Raw genomic sequence first — 13,289 nt, 5'->3', positions numbered from 1 at the left:
TAACCAGCAAGCAGTCCGGGCAGGGCCCAGAAACACCTGGGAGCCCTTTTGGGAAGCAGTGTGTTTGTCTCGCACAGCACCCAGCAAGCCCCAAATTTCAGCGGCTTCAAAGCAGCTAACGCACACTGCAGCTTCCAGACGGCTCACATGCCTCCCGCCCCCGGTGGCCCTGCAGCTGACATTTCCCCAGCACTTTACAATCTCCCTCGGTTAATCCAGCATGTTCCCTGGTCACTTCTCATTAAGCCAAGCGTAGCCTCCTTTTCACTTGTTCTGAATTAAAGTGTCACTTTTCCCAGCAAGGGGCTGCAGGTGGAAAGTACAAGCACAAAGCTTGGGAGGCAGGGGGAGAAAAGGGGACAGCCCCTTGTCACCTCCCACCCCCCTTCCTGGAACCACAAGGACACTGCCACTCAACACCCCCTCCCACATGCAAGTTAAACAAAAGTTGAGTCCCAGTATGTCAGGAGTTTTAATAGCCGAGGGTGTCTAGCTCAGCTGGTGCAGGAAAATATTCGACAACAGCAGCTGGACCTGTAGATGCCTTTCTCGGTGTTCCCAGGCCAGCTAGAGGTCCCAGCTGCACGGCCCAAGCTGGCTCAGGGCATTTGCGAGAAAGCTCGCTCACGGCAGCCCCGTGGCTCTGATTTCAGCTGTCCCCAGGCAGGGACCCCAGAGCCCAGCTCTTCCTCCTGCCCCGCTTGATCTCAGGCCACAAGGGCCCACCGCCTTCCCAAGGCTTTCAGTGCCTGGGAAACTGCTGCCGCGGCAATGGTCAAACAGTCACCAAGCCTCTCTTTGGCTACATATCCAGGAGCAAGAGAAAAGGGGCTACGCATTTTAGTGGGAAGGACTTAGGTTTAAGTCGCCTGGCTATGGCTCCAATTTCTCCATATCCTCCCCAAACCCTGTTATCTTGGTGTCATCCTAATAGAAGTGAGGCGGCATCTCACTGTGGTTTGTCCTACATTTTCCTAATGATTAGTGATATTGAGCACCTTTTCATGTGCTTGTTAGCCTCATACAACACATTTTTCATTAGAGTCTGGAACATGCTGGGAGCTAAGGCTTGACTCCCGTAATTACAAATTCTGGGAGATGCGACTCAAAGCTCAATCTTCCTCGCAGGTCTGAACGGCCCCAGGGCTCAGTCATTTAGAGGGAGGAAGCAGTGCTTTCTCTAGCCTTTTCTTTTAGACCAGGGGAAGTTACTTCATTTCTCTGGACTCATCAAACTGCTAGGAAGGCATATAAAATAAACCCAAAGCAACCTTACAGATGGTGAAAGATCACTGTCCTAGAACAGACCCGGGGTCGGGGAGTCCTGCTGTGCCATTTATCAGCTATGTGATTTTGGCCCAGTCATTTATCTCAGATTCTAGAATAAATAAAGCACTGCATGGATATTTGTTAAATAAGGAAGTGAATGAATGAATGAATGAGTAAAATGAATGAATGAATGAATGAATGAATGAGTAAAATGAATGAGTGAATGAATGAATGAATAAATGAAGGAGTAGATGATCTCTTTCTCATCAGCCAAATTATACCTATTCCTGGAATATTCTATATACTATTTGCAGAACACTGTGTAGTTTTAAAAAGTACTTGGCATGCAGTATGGCTCAGTGGGTTAGCGTACATATTTGCACATTTACAAATAGACAAATCTCAGTTTGAATCCCAGTTTTGCCAATACTATCCATGTGATATTAGACACGTTATGCAATCCTTCCAAGCCCTGGTTGCTCTGTTTGGAATTTGGGGATGATAGGGATTCTCACCATGCTAGCTGGACTCCAAAAGAGCTCCCAGTGATCCTTGCCCCTGACATCCAAGTTCTTACACAGCCCCCATTAAAAATGAATAAGATGTACACAGCCAACAGGATTTTGCTGAAATGATGAAGTGTGACTGCTGAGCCTGGCGTAAAGGGCAGTTCAGCCTCAGCCTCGGCGTTGGGGACACCAGCCATCATGCCACAAGGACACTCAAGCAGTCCCGTGGAGGGAGGTCTGCACAGCAAGGAACTGCGGCTTCCTGCCTGCAGCCAGGACCAGATTGCCAGCCATGTGAGTGAAACAGCTTGGAAGAGGGTCCGCCAGCTCCAGTCAAACCTTCAGATGAGACTGCGACCTGGTGAGCCACCCTGAACTAGAACCACCCAGCAAAATCGCTCCCAAATTCCTGACCATCAAAAACTGCGTGTGAGGTAGTAACCATTCATTGCTGCTTTAAGATGTTCAGTTCCAGGGAGATTTGTTGCACAGCCATAGATGCTCAGTACACTCATCTCAAAGGGCCACTGTGAACTTTAAATGCATGTGAAAGATTTCCCTCGCACAGTGCTTGGCCTGTAACAACAGCTCAGGAGACATCACTCATTGTTATTTTTGGCCATGAAAAGAGATGATTTGCTCTTTGCTCTGATTCTAGGACCCTGAGGAATGTGTCTGTAAAAATATGCCCTGGAAGACACATCAATGAATTACTTAAGGTACAGATGCTACAGGGCCCAGAGTATAACCTTTCTGTTATCCAAGCTAAACAGAGGGCAGATGAAGCAAATAAAAGTCTAAAAGGCTGAAGGTTCTTTCCAACATTGCAAAGATTTAAGTAAGCCAGTGGCCAGAGCTGTGAGGCCTAAATTAAATATAAACTTTGAAGGCTAGAACATTGAGAGTACTGTATAAACAGACATGTTATTATGGTTCCCTGCGCTGTATAAAGTCTATAAAGTGTTTATGGAATTATCTCTTTGAGCCCTCACAATAAGCCCTGTAGGATGGCTACTCCTGGGTCCATTTTATGAATGGGCCAACTGAGGCTCAGAGGGCTGAGGCAACTCTCACAGGAATATATAGTCATCAGGTGCTAGGGGTGGAGGTCAGACCTAGACCCCCAGTCTGCTTGACTTGGACTAAGCCCGGAGACCATTCCATGACACCAGGATTCAGTCTCTTTCCCATTTCATTAAGTGTAGAGTTTGGAAGAAACCAGGCCTCACATGTTCAGAAGCTTAATGCACAAGACAGTTTAAGTGGGAAAAAGAGGTCAATAGAAAGTGATTTTTCCACTCTAAGGAAAACAAAAGCCATGTGTGACAACATGTAGCAAATGGCACTGGGCAAATTGGGGAGGCAATAGAGACTGGTGAGAACTGTGGCAAATTGAAGAGCATACATTCTTTCTTGAGAGGCTCTTCTCCTTAGCACTAGCCACATGTGGCCATGTGGGAAAATGAGCCCAGGGTTTCCAGATCGTCTACTACAACAGAAGCCCAAATCTGTATTTTATATGAATTCTCCTAATTTTAAAAGTTGGCTCAAAGAAAATCAAAATAAAACACTATGTGAGTCAAACACATTCATCTACAAGCTAATTCAGCTCATTCAGTGACCCCTGCACTAATAATTTGCAAGGACCCTCCCTGCTTAAAGACAGGCTGTCTCTATCAGTCCTCAGTACACAGTTTGTTTACTCGGGATCCTGGGCAGCCTCATAAATATTTGAAATGGGTCTTCATGTGCAGATGTGAGCTGTGTCCTCAAATAAATTTCAGACTGTCTGAGGGCAGGGACCAGGTCTCCGGTTTCCTCTGGGTCTCTGTTTCTGACTCTCCCAGTACGCGGTGCCTCCCCTCGAGGTGACTGCTCATTTACAGCTGGGGCAGAGGGTCGGGCTGAATGACTGTCCTCAAGCAGTGGGCCAAAGAGCCGAGAGTCTCATGTCATTTTGGGACCTGAGCTCTGGATCTTGGGAGGGCAGCTTCCATCACTACCTGTGTCCTAAGGAAGCAAGGTGAGGGAATCAAGGTTAATGGCTTCCACTTACATCATTTCCGCCAGACTTAAAAACTATGCTTCTATTTCCTTGGGGAATCATGTCTGCTGTTGGGCAGGTGCGGCTGCTTTTGCAGAAGGAAGTAACTTCCTCCAAATCATCCCGTATCAACAGGCAGGTTCCTCTGGGTGTTCTCCCCTTGGAGTCCCCAGCCCGTCACATCTGTGGTTTGGGATGACATAGTGCCTAATAGCATGGATTGTGGAGCCACCCGTCCTGGGTTCAAATCCCAGCTCCTCCATTTACAAATTAACAAAACTGGAATTGCTTCTTGATCATCGTTATACCCCTAACAATGAAGAGTCTGCCTTTGAAAATATAACTTCTGTCCTCTGCCTTCCAGGAGCTTAATCGAGGAGACAGAACAAAAAAAGTTACAAAGGTTTAATATAAAAATGAGAAATTATGGCCATGGCAGTAAATGATCATTAGCACAAGAGTTGTGTAAAAAGAACCGTAAGAGCACAAAGGAGGAAGAAAAGAGCACAATGAGATTCACACAGGAGGGTTAAGGCTTTAAAAACTGTTGGAGCTGGTAAAGGAGCAGACATTTTGTGCAGGGAGCAGAGGGGCATGGATGAAAAACGCTTAGTTTGCCCCCTTGAAGAAGACGAGATTGAACAGTGGTTCAAAGCACAGACTTTGGAGACAGACCAAGGTTTGAACCCTGAATTTAACACAGTTGAAAGTAACGGAGACCCAACCTCAGCTGGCCCCAGCAAAAAGGGGCTTCACTGGTTCACAGAAGAGGGGGTTGCTCAGAGAACAGACAGCAATAATTAGGGCAGCTCTCAGGACCTGAGAAATTGAAATGAGCTAACGCCGTCCATGTCATTTTAGCTTTTTCCTGCCCAGCATCACACTTGCCTGCAGCAGACAGGCCTTCTCCATATGGCAGAGCATATGGCACCTGGAAACTCTGGATAAAGTCTTTTGAGTTCCATGACCTTAGAGAATAGGCCATTTCTCCTATAGCTCCAAGCAGAAAGTCCCAGGCAAGAGCTGTGATTGCCTTGGCTTGGTCACATGACTTTCACAAGCCCTTCTCAGGGACCAGAGGGATGGGGTCCCATGATTGAACAGGCCTGAGTCTTGGATCAAGTCTTGTGATTAACAGCTCCACCAAAACCACAGTAGTGGGAAGGGTGTGGAAAAAGACTTCCACTACCCTGAGGATAGGATATCTATCAATGCTTTGTTTTGGGAAAAGGTCTTAAAAATAATCTAGGCCAGAGTTTCCCATACTTGGATGAGGTTGTCAAAATTCAGATTCCCAGGCATCACCCAGAGTTCTAAACCTATTCTCAAGGATTGGAGCCCAAAAAACTGTTTTTAAGCAGCTTGCTATGTGACTATAATAATCCATGTCCATTATTAAAATTTGAACATAGAAAAGTAAATGGAAAAAGGTAAAAGCCATCTAAAATTGCTAGTATTTTGAAAGCAACCTCTTGCAGATTTTCTATGCATATACATATATGTGTAGTTTATGTAAATAGATCATGTAATACATGCAGTTTTTATTTTGACTTAAAAAAATTTTTTTTTAAATTTTTAACATCTCTCCATTCCTCCCTGACTTTCCCCAAATAACCAATATCAATAATTTTGTGTATGACCACCTTATAGGCAACTTTTATGGGTATATAAGAGTTTAAAAAGTACTTTCACATAAAATTTTTACACCCTCACAACAAGCACCTTGTCAGATGGCAAATGCAAGCTCTGCCTCGCCATTTCCAGAGGAAACTAAAGCCTAGAGAGATTAGGTGATTACCCAAGGAAGTCATTCAACTTGTAGATGACAGAGTCCTAGACTTCTCATCCAGTGCCCTCCCCTTTAAATGCCTTGTCCCTAATACCTACCAGGCAGATCTCCCTGCTGCTTGACTAGATGCACCTGACTCTGCTGTGTGACTGGTAACATATCACGTAGTGACCTCCTCGTTCCAGGAAGCAATCAAGCTCTGATGGCCATTCACCAGAATCAGGGTTGAGCAGATTTTTATGCATGCCATGAAAAGTAGTGCAGTGTTGTCACTGAGTAGACAAGACATCAGCTATGTCAATTCAGGCACAATCTCACCTTCCAAATAGCCATGCTCAGATGGTAGCTGGACTTATTTTTTTCCTTCAGAACTTCTATTTTGCACTGAACTTCTATGGAACTGGAAACACTGGGCCCATTAAACGAGCACCGAGACAAATGACAGAATAATGGTGATAGTCCACATTGATAACCCGCATGAGCTGCTCCAGCTATGGTGTAGTGGAAAATGTACTCACTAAAAACGTGAGGAGGTGCTTTCACTGGACTCCTTGGTGGAACTGTAGATGTGCCAATTAAGCAAGAGTTACCAGAGGTATCCAATGCATCTAGTCAGATGACTTACTTCCAAGCTTTTGACGTTTAACATTTAATGGCAAAAGGCATGGGTCTCAATGTCAGCCAAATGCAGGTTCAAATATCGGACCCTCCACCTCCTGGTTTTATGAACCTAGACAAGTCATTCAACCTCTCTGAGCTTCTGCACTGTTCCTGGCACACAGTAAGTGATTGACAATATGAGTTGTTTTAATTACTAGTTGTAGTATTATAAAATCAAGTGCTGCAAGAGCTCCTGGGGGATTCTAGAGAATTGCCCTAATTCAGTATATTAGCTATCTCCCTATTAGGCTGACCTGAATAAAAAATCCAGTCCCTGTGCTCCTCACTAACTTCATTTTGCATTGTTAAATGGATGTTCTCTTAGCCTAATTAACAAATGTTTCAGTCCCATATTTCACAAAGAATAGAAGTAGTATCTATAGATATTAATACTTGTTACTGGCAAAAAGAAACGAGTGATCAAGTGACTTTTGGAGATATTAGGTGAAACAAAGTGAAACACATTTCTTTCCTGCAGGATTTGTCAGAGCCTTTTATATTCCAATAGAATTTCCAATTGTGCCTCTCTAATGGCAGATGTAATATTGTATTAATCTTGATATTTTCAGCTGTAAGTGGCAGAAGCCCAGCTGAATTTAGCTTAAGCAAAAAGGTAATTTACTGGTTCATGTAACTCTAAATCCTAGTATTGTACACACTTCAGGTTAACTGGATCCAGGGGTTCAAATTATGCCATCTAATCAATATCTGTCCTCCCTCTCTCCTCCTTCTCTCCCTCTGTCAGTCCCTCCCTCCTCAGTCCCTCTCTCCCTTCTTTGTCCTCCTTATTCTCTCTTCATCTATTTGAACATCTCTTCCTTGTTTGGCTTCATTCTTAGGCTTTTGCATTTGATAGCAGCATGGCTCCATAGAAGTCTCAACTTACAATCAATGATACAGGAAAAATGTTTTCCCCAATGTACCTACCTTGAGTCATGAACCCATGTCGGATTCAATCTCTGTGGCAAGGGGTGTGAAGTAGTCTGATCGCACAGGTGAAAACAGACTAAGCGTGGAAGAGGGAGAAAGGTGTTTCCCAAAAGGATAGCTGTGATAGTGACAAAAAACATGTATCCGCTCTGCATATTTAACATTTCATCACTGGGCTAATGTTCTTTAAGAAATGCTGATTCTGTACAAACTCAGTCTCAACAGAGGAAAAAGAAATCATCATTTTGAGCTACTATTTTTGAGTATTTATGACATGCCTATTACTGCTCATGGGATTTGGATACAAAAATGAATGAGAAACAGTCATCATTTTCCAGAAATTCAGTCTGGGAAGCAAAGATCTGAGGCAGACAGTAAACAGCTAACGACAAGAAACAGTCTAGGTATTATAGCAGAAGTATGAATGAACTTCCACGGGAACACAGGGGAGAGAGTGGATCAGCCTGCCTCGGTGATGAGAGAAACGTTTCGCAGACGAGAAGACCTTTGTGATGAGTTTGGGAAGAGGCCAAGTTTGAAAAGGGCATGTTATCCTGGCATAGAGAACTATCTGTGAGAGCTTCTGCAGTTTGAGAGCTCATGGCTTAATCTGAAAGTAAATGATAGCTGTATGATGCTAATGTGGCAGGTATAGTAACCAAGGATAGAGTTGAAGAGCACTGGAGCTAGATCAGACTCCTGACTCACAAGTCTTCTCTTTCTCCAAGGTCCTTCCTGAGAGCTTTCTTCAGAAAAAAAAAGGGGGCTATGGACTCTGTTGATTTGTTTCTACCTAATAAGCCTCCTCTAAACCCTTTCTCCAGAACCACAGCGCTTATTACATAACCCACTGTGAGCCAACCCTGTTCCATAGTTTCCTGATCACTGTGATTGGCCTAAGGATGGTCATGTGATCCAGACACAGCCAATCAGTGTCTTACCTTGCTTTTTTTCTACTCTGGGTAAGCAGCTGAAGATAGGAACTTGGGACTTCCTAGTATCCTTCCATGCTACATGCTTTTGCAGCCTCAATTGGCCCTTGCCCTCCAAAACTGTTACTTTCTCCAATGTTTCACCTGAATGCTGCAAAACCTGGGCATTCTGAAAAAGGGTAGGAAGTTTGTATCGTATGGGAGGAAGTGGTACAGCCAGTAAGCACAGTCCTGGAGCATTGCTTCGTGATTCTGTCCTGCTCCTTCTCAGGGCTGTGCCCCCTTTTGAGGATTGCATGTCAAAGTTGTGAACCCAATTCTATTTCCTTGAGTCAAGCCAAATCCTCTCTCCTTTAAGGATCCTCTAACTTGTACACCTGCCTCCACTTTTACCTCTATCTTCAATCCACTCTTCACACTGCATGTAGGACACTTCGAGAGCCCACATCTGACCACATTACTTGTTAAAAGAAAAGTGTATCACCTGAAAGGAAAGGGGATCCTCGTTCGCCAAGTTAGCCCCCAGTAAGACTCTCCAACATGGGCTGCCGTCCCTGCCCCAGCCTCATCTCTCACCACTCCTCACAATCTGACCTCTACCAATGATGGGTGGCTTCCATTTCTTTGCAAATAATATTTTTAGAGTATTTTTTTCTTTGGGGAGAATCACACTCATCTATTTTGATTTTTATTTTTACTGTTTTGATTTTAGAGAGAAAGGAAGGGAGGGAGAAGAATAAGGAGAGAAACATCAATTGGCTGCCTCCTCTAAGCACCTGACTAGGGACCAAACCTGCAACTCAGGCAAATGCCCTGACCGGGAATCAAACCAGTGACCTTACCGTTTGTGGGACCGATGCCCAACCAAGTGAGCCACACTGGTCAGGGCATCCGCTCATCCTTTAAAACTCAGCTAAGGTACCTTCCTTACTACCACACTAGGTACTTCCATTACCACATTTCATTCCACTTTATGATTATATGCTTGGGTGTCTGTATCTCTATGAGGGCAAGGGCCCGATCTTTTTTTTTTCACCCCTCACATCCAATTCCTGTGCAAACTGTGTCAGCGCTACCTTTAAAATATATTAATAAATTCCAAATCCAGCCACCAATTATCACCACCACATACTGCCTCAGTCTGAGTTACCACTGTGTCTCATTTATACTCTTACGCCAGCCTTCTACAGGGTCCCGTGGTTTTGTCCTGGCCACCTTTCAGTCCATTGTCAAGACAGCAGCCAGAATGAACCTTTAAAAACTGTAATTCAGTTCTTTGTTGGTCTTCTGCTCAAAACCTTCAATTGGGCTTCTCATTCACTTAGGAAAAAAAAATTGAAGTCCCTGCAATGGTCTTCAAGGCTCTACGCAATCTGTCCCTGCCCGACTCCTCCCTGCCCAGGTCACACCACCCCAAGTGCCCGCTTCAGTCCTGGGGCACAACAGGCGTGCCCCCACCTCACAAAACACACCCGATTATTCCCTCCAGATGGGCTGCTCCTCCACAAGTCTTACTCCCTCCCTTCCTTCAGGCCTTTTCTCAAATGTCACTCTCTCAGTCAGACATTTCCAGATGCTCTATTTTAAATGACAGCCCCTTCTTCAATACACTCTATTGTCCTTTCTTATTGTCTTAATTTTGTACCATGATACCATATAATTCACTTGCTTATTTATTTGATTTACTGCGTGTCTCCTGAGAAGTTCTCCATCCCTAAAAGATAAGTCCTGTAGTGACAAAGAATTCTGAGTGTTCTGTTCACTAATATATTTCCAGTGCCTAAAACAGTGTGTGGTGAATAACGGATGTCCAATAAATATTCACCAAGTAAGTGAATAAACAAATGAACGAGTGAATTATTTGAATACCAACTGCCTAACATATTGTAGGCACTCAGTATAATTTATTGAGTAAATTATTTAATGAACGAAGGCTAAATGAGTTTTTCCTGACATTTTCATGTTTTTCAATCCCCTTCTCTAGCTCCTAATCAATTGTTAATGGAGTTTTTTCCTCCCAGCCCTGATGCAATTCTGTAAATGTCTTCAGTAGTAAGAAGAGTCAGTCAATGAGTAGTTGACAATGAGAAGTCCCATCCCAACAGACAAAGCACAGCTCCATTCCAAAGAGTATGTCATTCTTAGTGACAAAAAGCCAGGCAATGACACAATTCTTTACCATGAGTTTCCAAAATATTGGTCTGAATATTTATCTGCATGCAAAACTAACTAAATCCTTTGGATCCTAGGACTCTATAAAGAGAAATAGATGGAGTCAAATTGATATTGAAATCATCATGATAGTCCTCAAAGCACATGGGAAATATATTCAAAGGCACAGAGATTTCCATCCAAATTGAAAAATGCACAAAATATGTCTCCATTCAATCTCTGTGAGACCCACAGTGAACTTGGCATTAAAGAGTAATAATTAGCATGAACACAGAACTGAGTATTTCTAATAAACTTTCATGTATACAATTTCATCTGGGTTTCATAACTACCCTTTGAAGAAGAGATTATTACTGTCTCATTGTGGTAGGCTCCAAATTATTTGCTGCCCTGCCTGCAAGGGGGTTACATGGCCCTGCTCACCGCCGTGGGATGGGCACTGCCTGCCTGCGGGAGAAGGATGACACCCCAGCCCCCAAGGCAAGAGGAATGTGGGCACAAGGAAATACTAGGGCGCCTCTGACCAAAAGCATCGGTGACACTGCAGCACACCACCGCCCCTCATCCCTGACGCACAAAACCGAGAGAGTACGTGGACGCTTCTTCATCCTGCATCTCAGAAGGGACAGTCTGCGTGGAGGGGAGCCACAGAGCCACAGCTGACCACAACGAAAACACAATGAGTGAGAAATAAACCTCTGTTGCTGTAAGCCACCAAGGTTTGGGGGCGGGGGAGAGATGTGTGTTAGCACAGGGACGCACGTAAGCTGATCGACACACCCGTGTCACAGAGGAAGACCTGAAGGCTGACAGAGGTGAGTGATTTTCCCTAACGCGCTCACTGGGTGAGCAGCAGCGCCAGGGCACCACCTCAGGAGGTCCGCTAGGCTGTTCTAGCTAAAGACAATGTGCCCTGCGTGACCAGGGAAGCTGAGCAGCGTTGGACTCCAAGCTGCCGTATTGCTCACAGAGGAGGGCCTCTTCCCGCCGGAGCCCCTGCCAAGTCAGAAAGGGCTCTGACTCTCCCCGTCACTGAGGAAAACAGGGTTGGCTTAATATAACTGTTTTCATAAACAAGTCCCTGGAAACCATCCCAGCCCAGGGTAAGATAGGAAGTTTCATCACAGTGGGAACTCAGCCAGCATCACCAAGGCCCACTGACTGTTCCTCTCATTTCCTCCCAGGACTCAGTGGATTTTCAGAAGGCCTTGGATGGGCCGCAAAGTGCTCTGTGGGGACAGGACCGGAACATTCGCTTTGTTAGGTCCTTTCATTCTTCTGGATCTTCCCTGCTGTTCTTCCTCAGAAAAAGAGGGACATCTGGGGACCCAGGCTGGCTTGCCCCCAGGCTAACATTCCTGAACTTGTACTCTCTATGCGTGTACAGGGTGGGGTGAAAGTGGGTTTACAGTTGTTCCTATGGAAAATAATGCAATAGTCAACAAATAGTCATTCAAGAATAAGCTGTGTTTCGCATACTCACACTGTAAACCTACGTTTGCCTTGCCCCTGCACACTTGGTTCCTCAGAGGCACAATTCAGGGCATAAACATTTAATTCCCAGGAGGTAAAATCTGGATCATGTAAGGAAATGATGCATGTCACCCAGGCAACCGGACTGTCCAGCAACATTTCCAAGAATTGTGTAAAACAAATGTCTCTGGGCTCTCCTGACAGAGAGAGCGAGCCTGGCGGTGCCGGGTGCCTGGAGCCTGGAGCCTGCTCACGGGGAGACAGCAGAGAAAGGCTGAAGCTAGCTCAGGTGTCCCATCGCGGGAGAAAATGCAGGAGAAAATCAGCTAAGCCTGGGCATGGTCATTAATTCAGGAGACATGTAGGGCTACGCAAGGGAACTTTTCTCTATTTAACAAATATGTATGTACTGGATACTTTCCTAATCATGTTATATATTGACTGACATAATTCTGGCAACAATTCTTTCAGACAGAAGAAATTTTTCTCCCCACTTTACAGGTGAAGCAACTGAGGCACAGAGAGGTGGAAATTGAACGTAAGAGGAATGTAAATAATTTCCATATTTAATGTCCCTGGGAAACTTCTAGACAATGAGCTCCCAATGTGCAGAAAGAGAGGTGCCCTTTGCACCACTGTCTCCATAGTGCCTAATGCAGGGCCTGAATCAGATTATGCCCAGTAAGTATTTGTTAGAGGGGAGGAAGGAAGGAAAGGAGGGATGGAGAGAGTGATGGGGAAGGGGAGGGATCAGGGAGGAAGAAGAGAGGAAGCAAGGAGCTCTGCACTTTTCAGTTATCTATCATCTAATCCCCAGTCAGGGATTAGTTTATGAGATGAGAGCTTGAAGCTAAGGATATTTAAAGGTCTCTCAAAAGAAATAGTTTCAAAAACTGCTGTGGCTTTTTTCACCTCTGGCTCTTTCTTCTGCAATATTTTTCCCCTGGCTTCCCATATCCCTTACTTATTGCTGAACCACCTCAACACATGCATAATCATGCGCATGTGCACAACACTCACACACTCCTACAGAACACTGTTACCCAACGAGCTAAGCCACTAGACTTTATGTTCTGCGATGCTGTTGTTGTCCTACAAAGATCCAGAGAAAAGGCCCAGCAAAGGGATCACTGCCACCTCCCTTTGTCTTGGTCAGTAGGAATGCCACAGCTGCGAACTCTTCTCTGGCCATGAGGACCTCAGCTACCAGGAGCAGTTTGTGGCAGGTGAAATGTCATAGAATCTGAGAGTGCCACATCCCAGAGGGACCTGATAGATCACTGGGTCTAGGATTTCTTACTCTTCATTTTGGGGGAACCCATTCATGTCCCTCCAAGGCCTGACCCTTCTCATCCCACGGCACTGTCTTTCCACCCTCTTGTCCATTCCCGGAGCGCCACCTTTGCACAAAGCAGCGGTGTATTTTAGTTCCGAGTGAAAGCTACAGAGACTTTGGTCCAGTTCCTGGCTCAGCTGGTTACAGACTCTCACCTTAAATTCATGTCTTCCCC

The sequence above is a fragment of the Pteronotus mesoamericanus genome, unplaced genomic scaffold (genome assembly GCF_021234165.1).
Source record: "Pteronotus mesoamericanus isolate MK-2021 breed Mesoamerican mustached bat unplaced genomic scaffold, CSHL_Meso_final scaffold_507, whole genome shotgun sequence".
In the NCBI taxonomy this organism is placed as follows: Eukaryota; Metazoa; Chordata; class Mammalia; order Chiroptera; family Mormoopidae; genus Pteronotus; species Pteronotus mesoamericanus.
The sequence above is the reverse complement of the archived record's forward strand: the minus strand, read 5'-3'. Positions refer to the sequence as shown.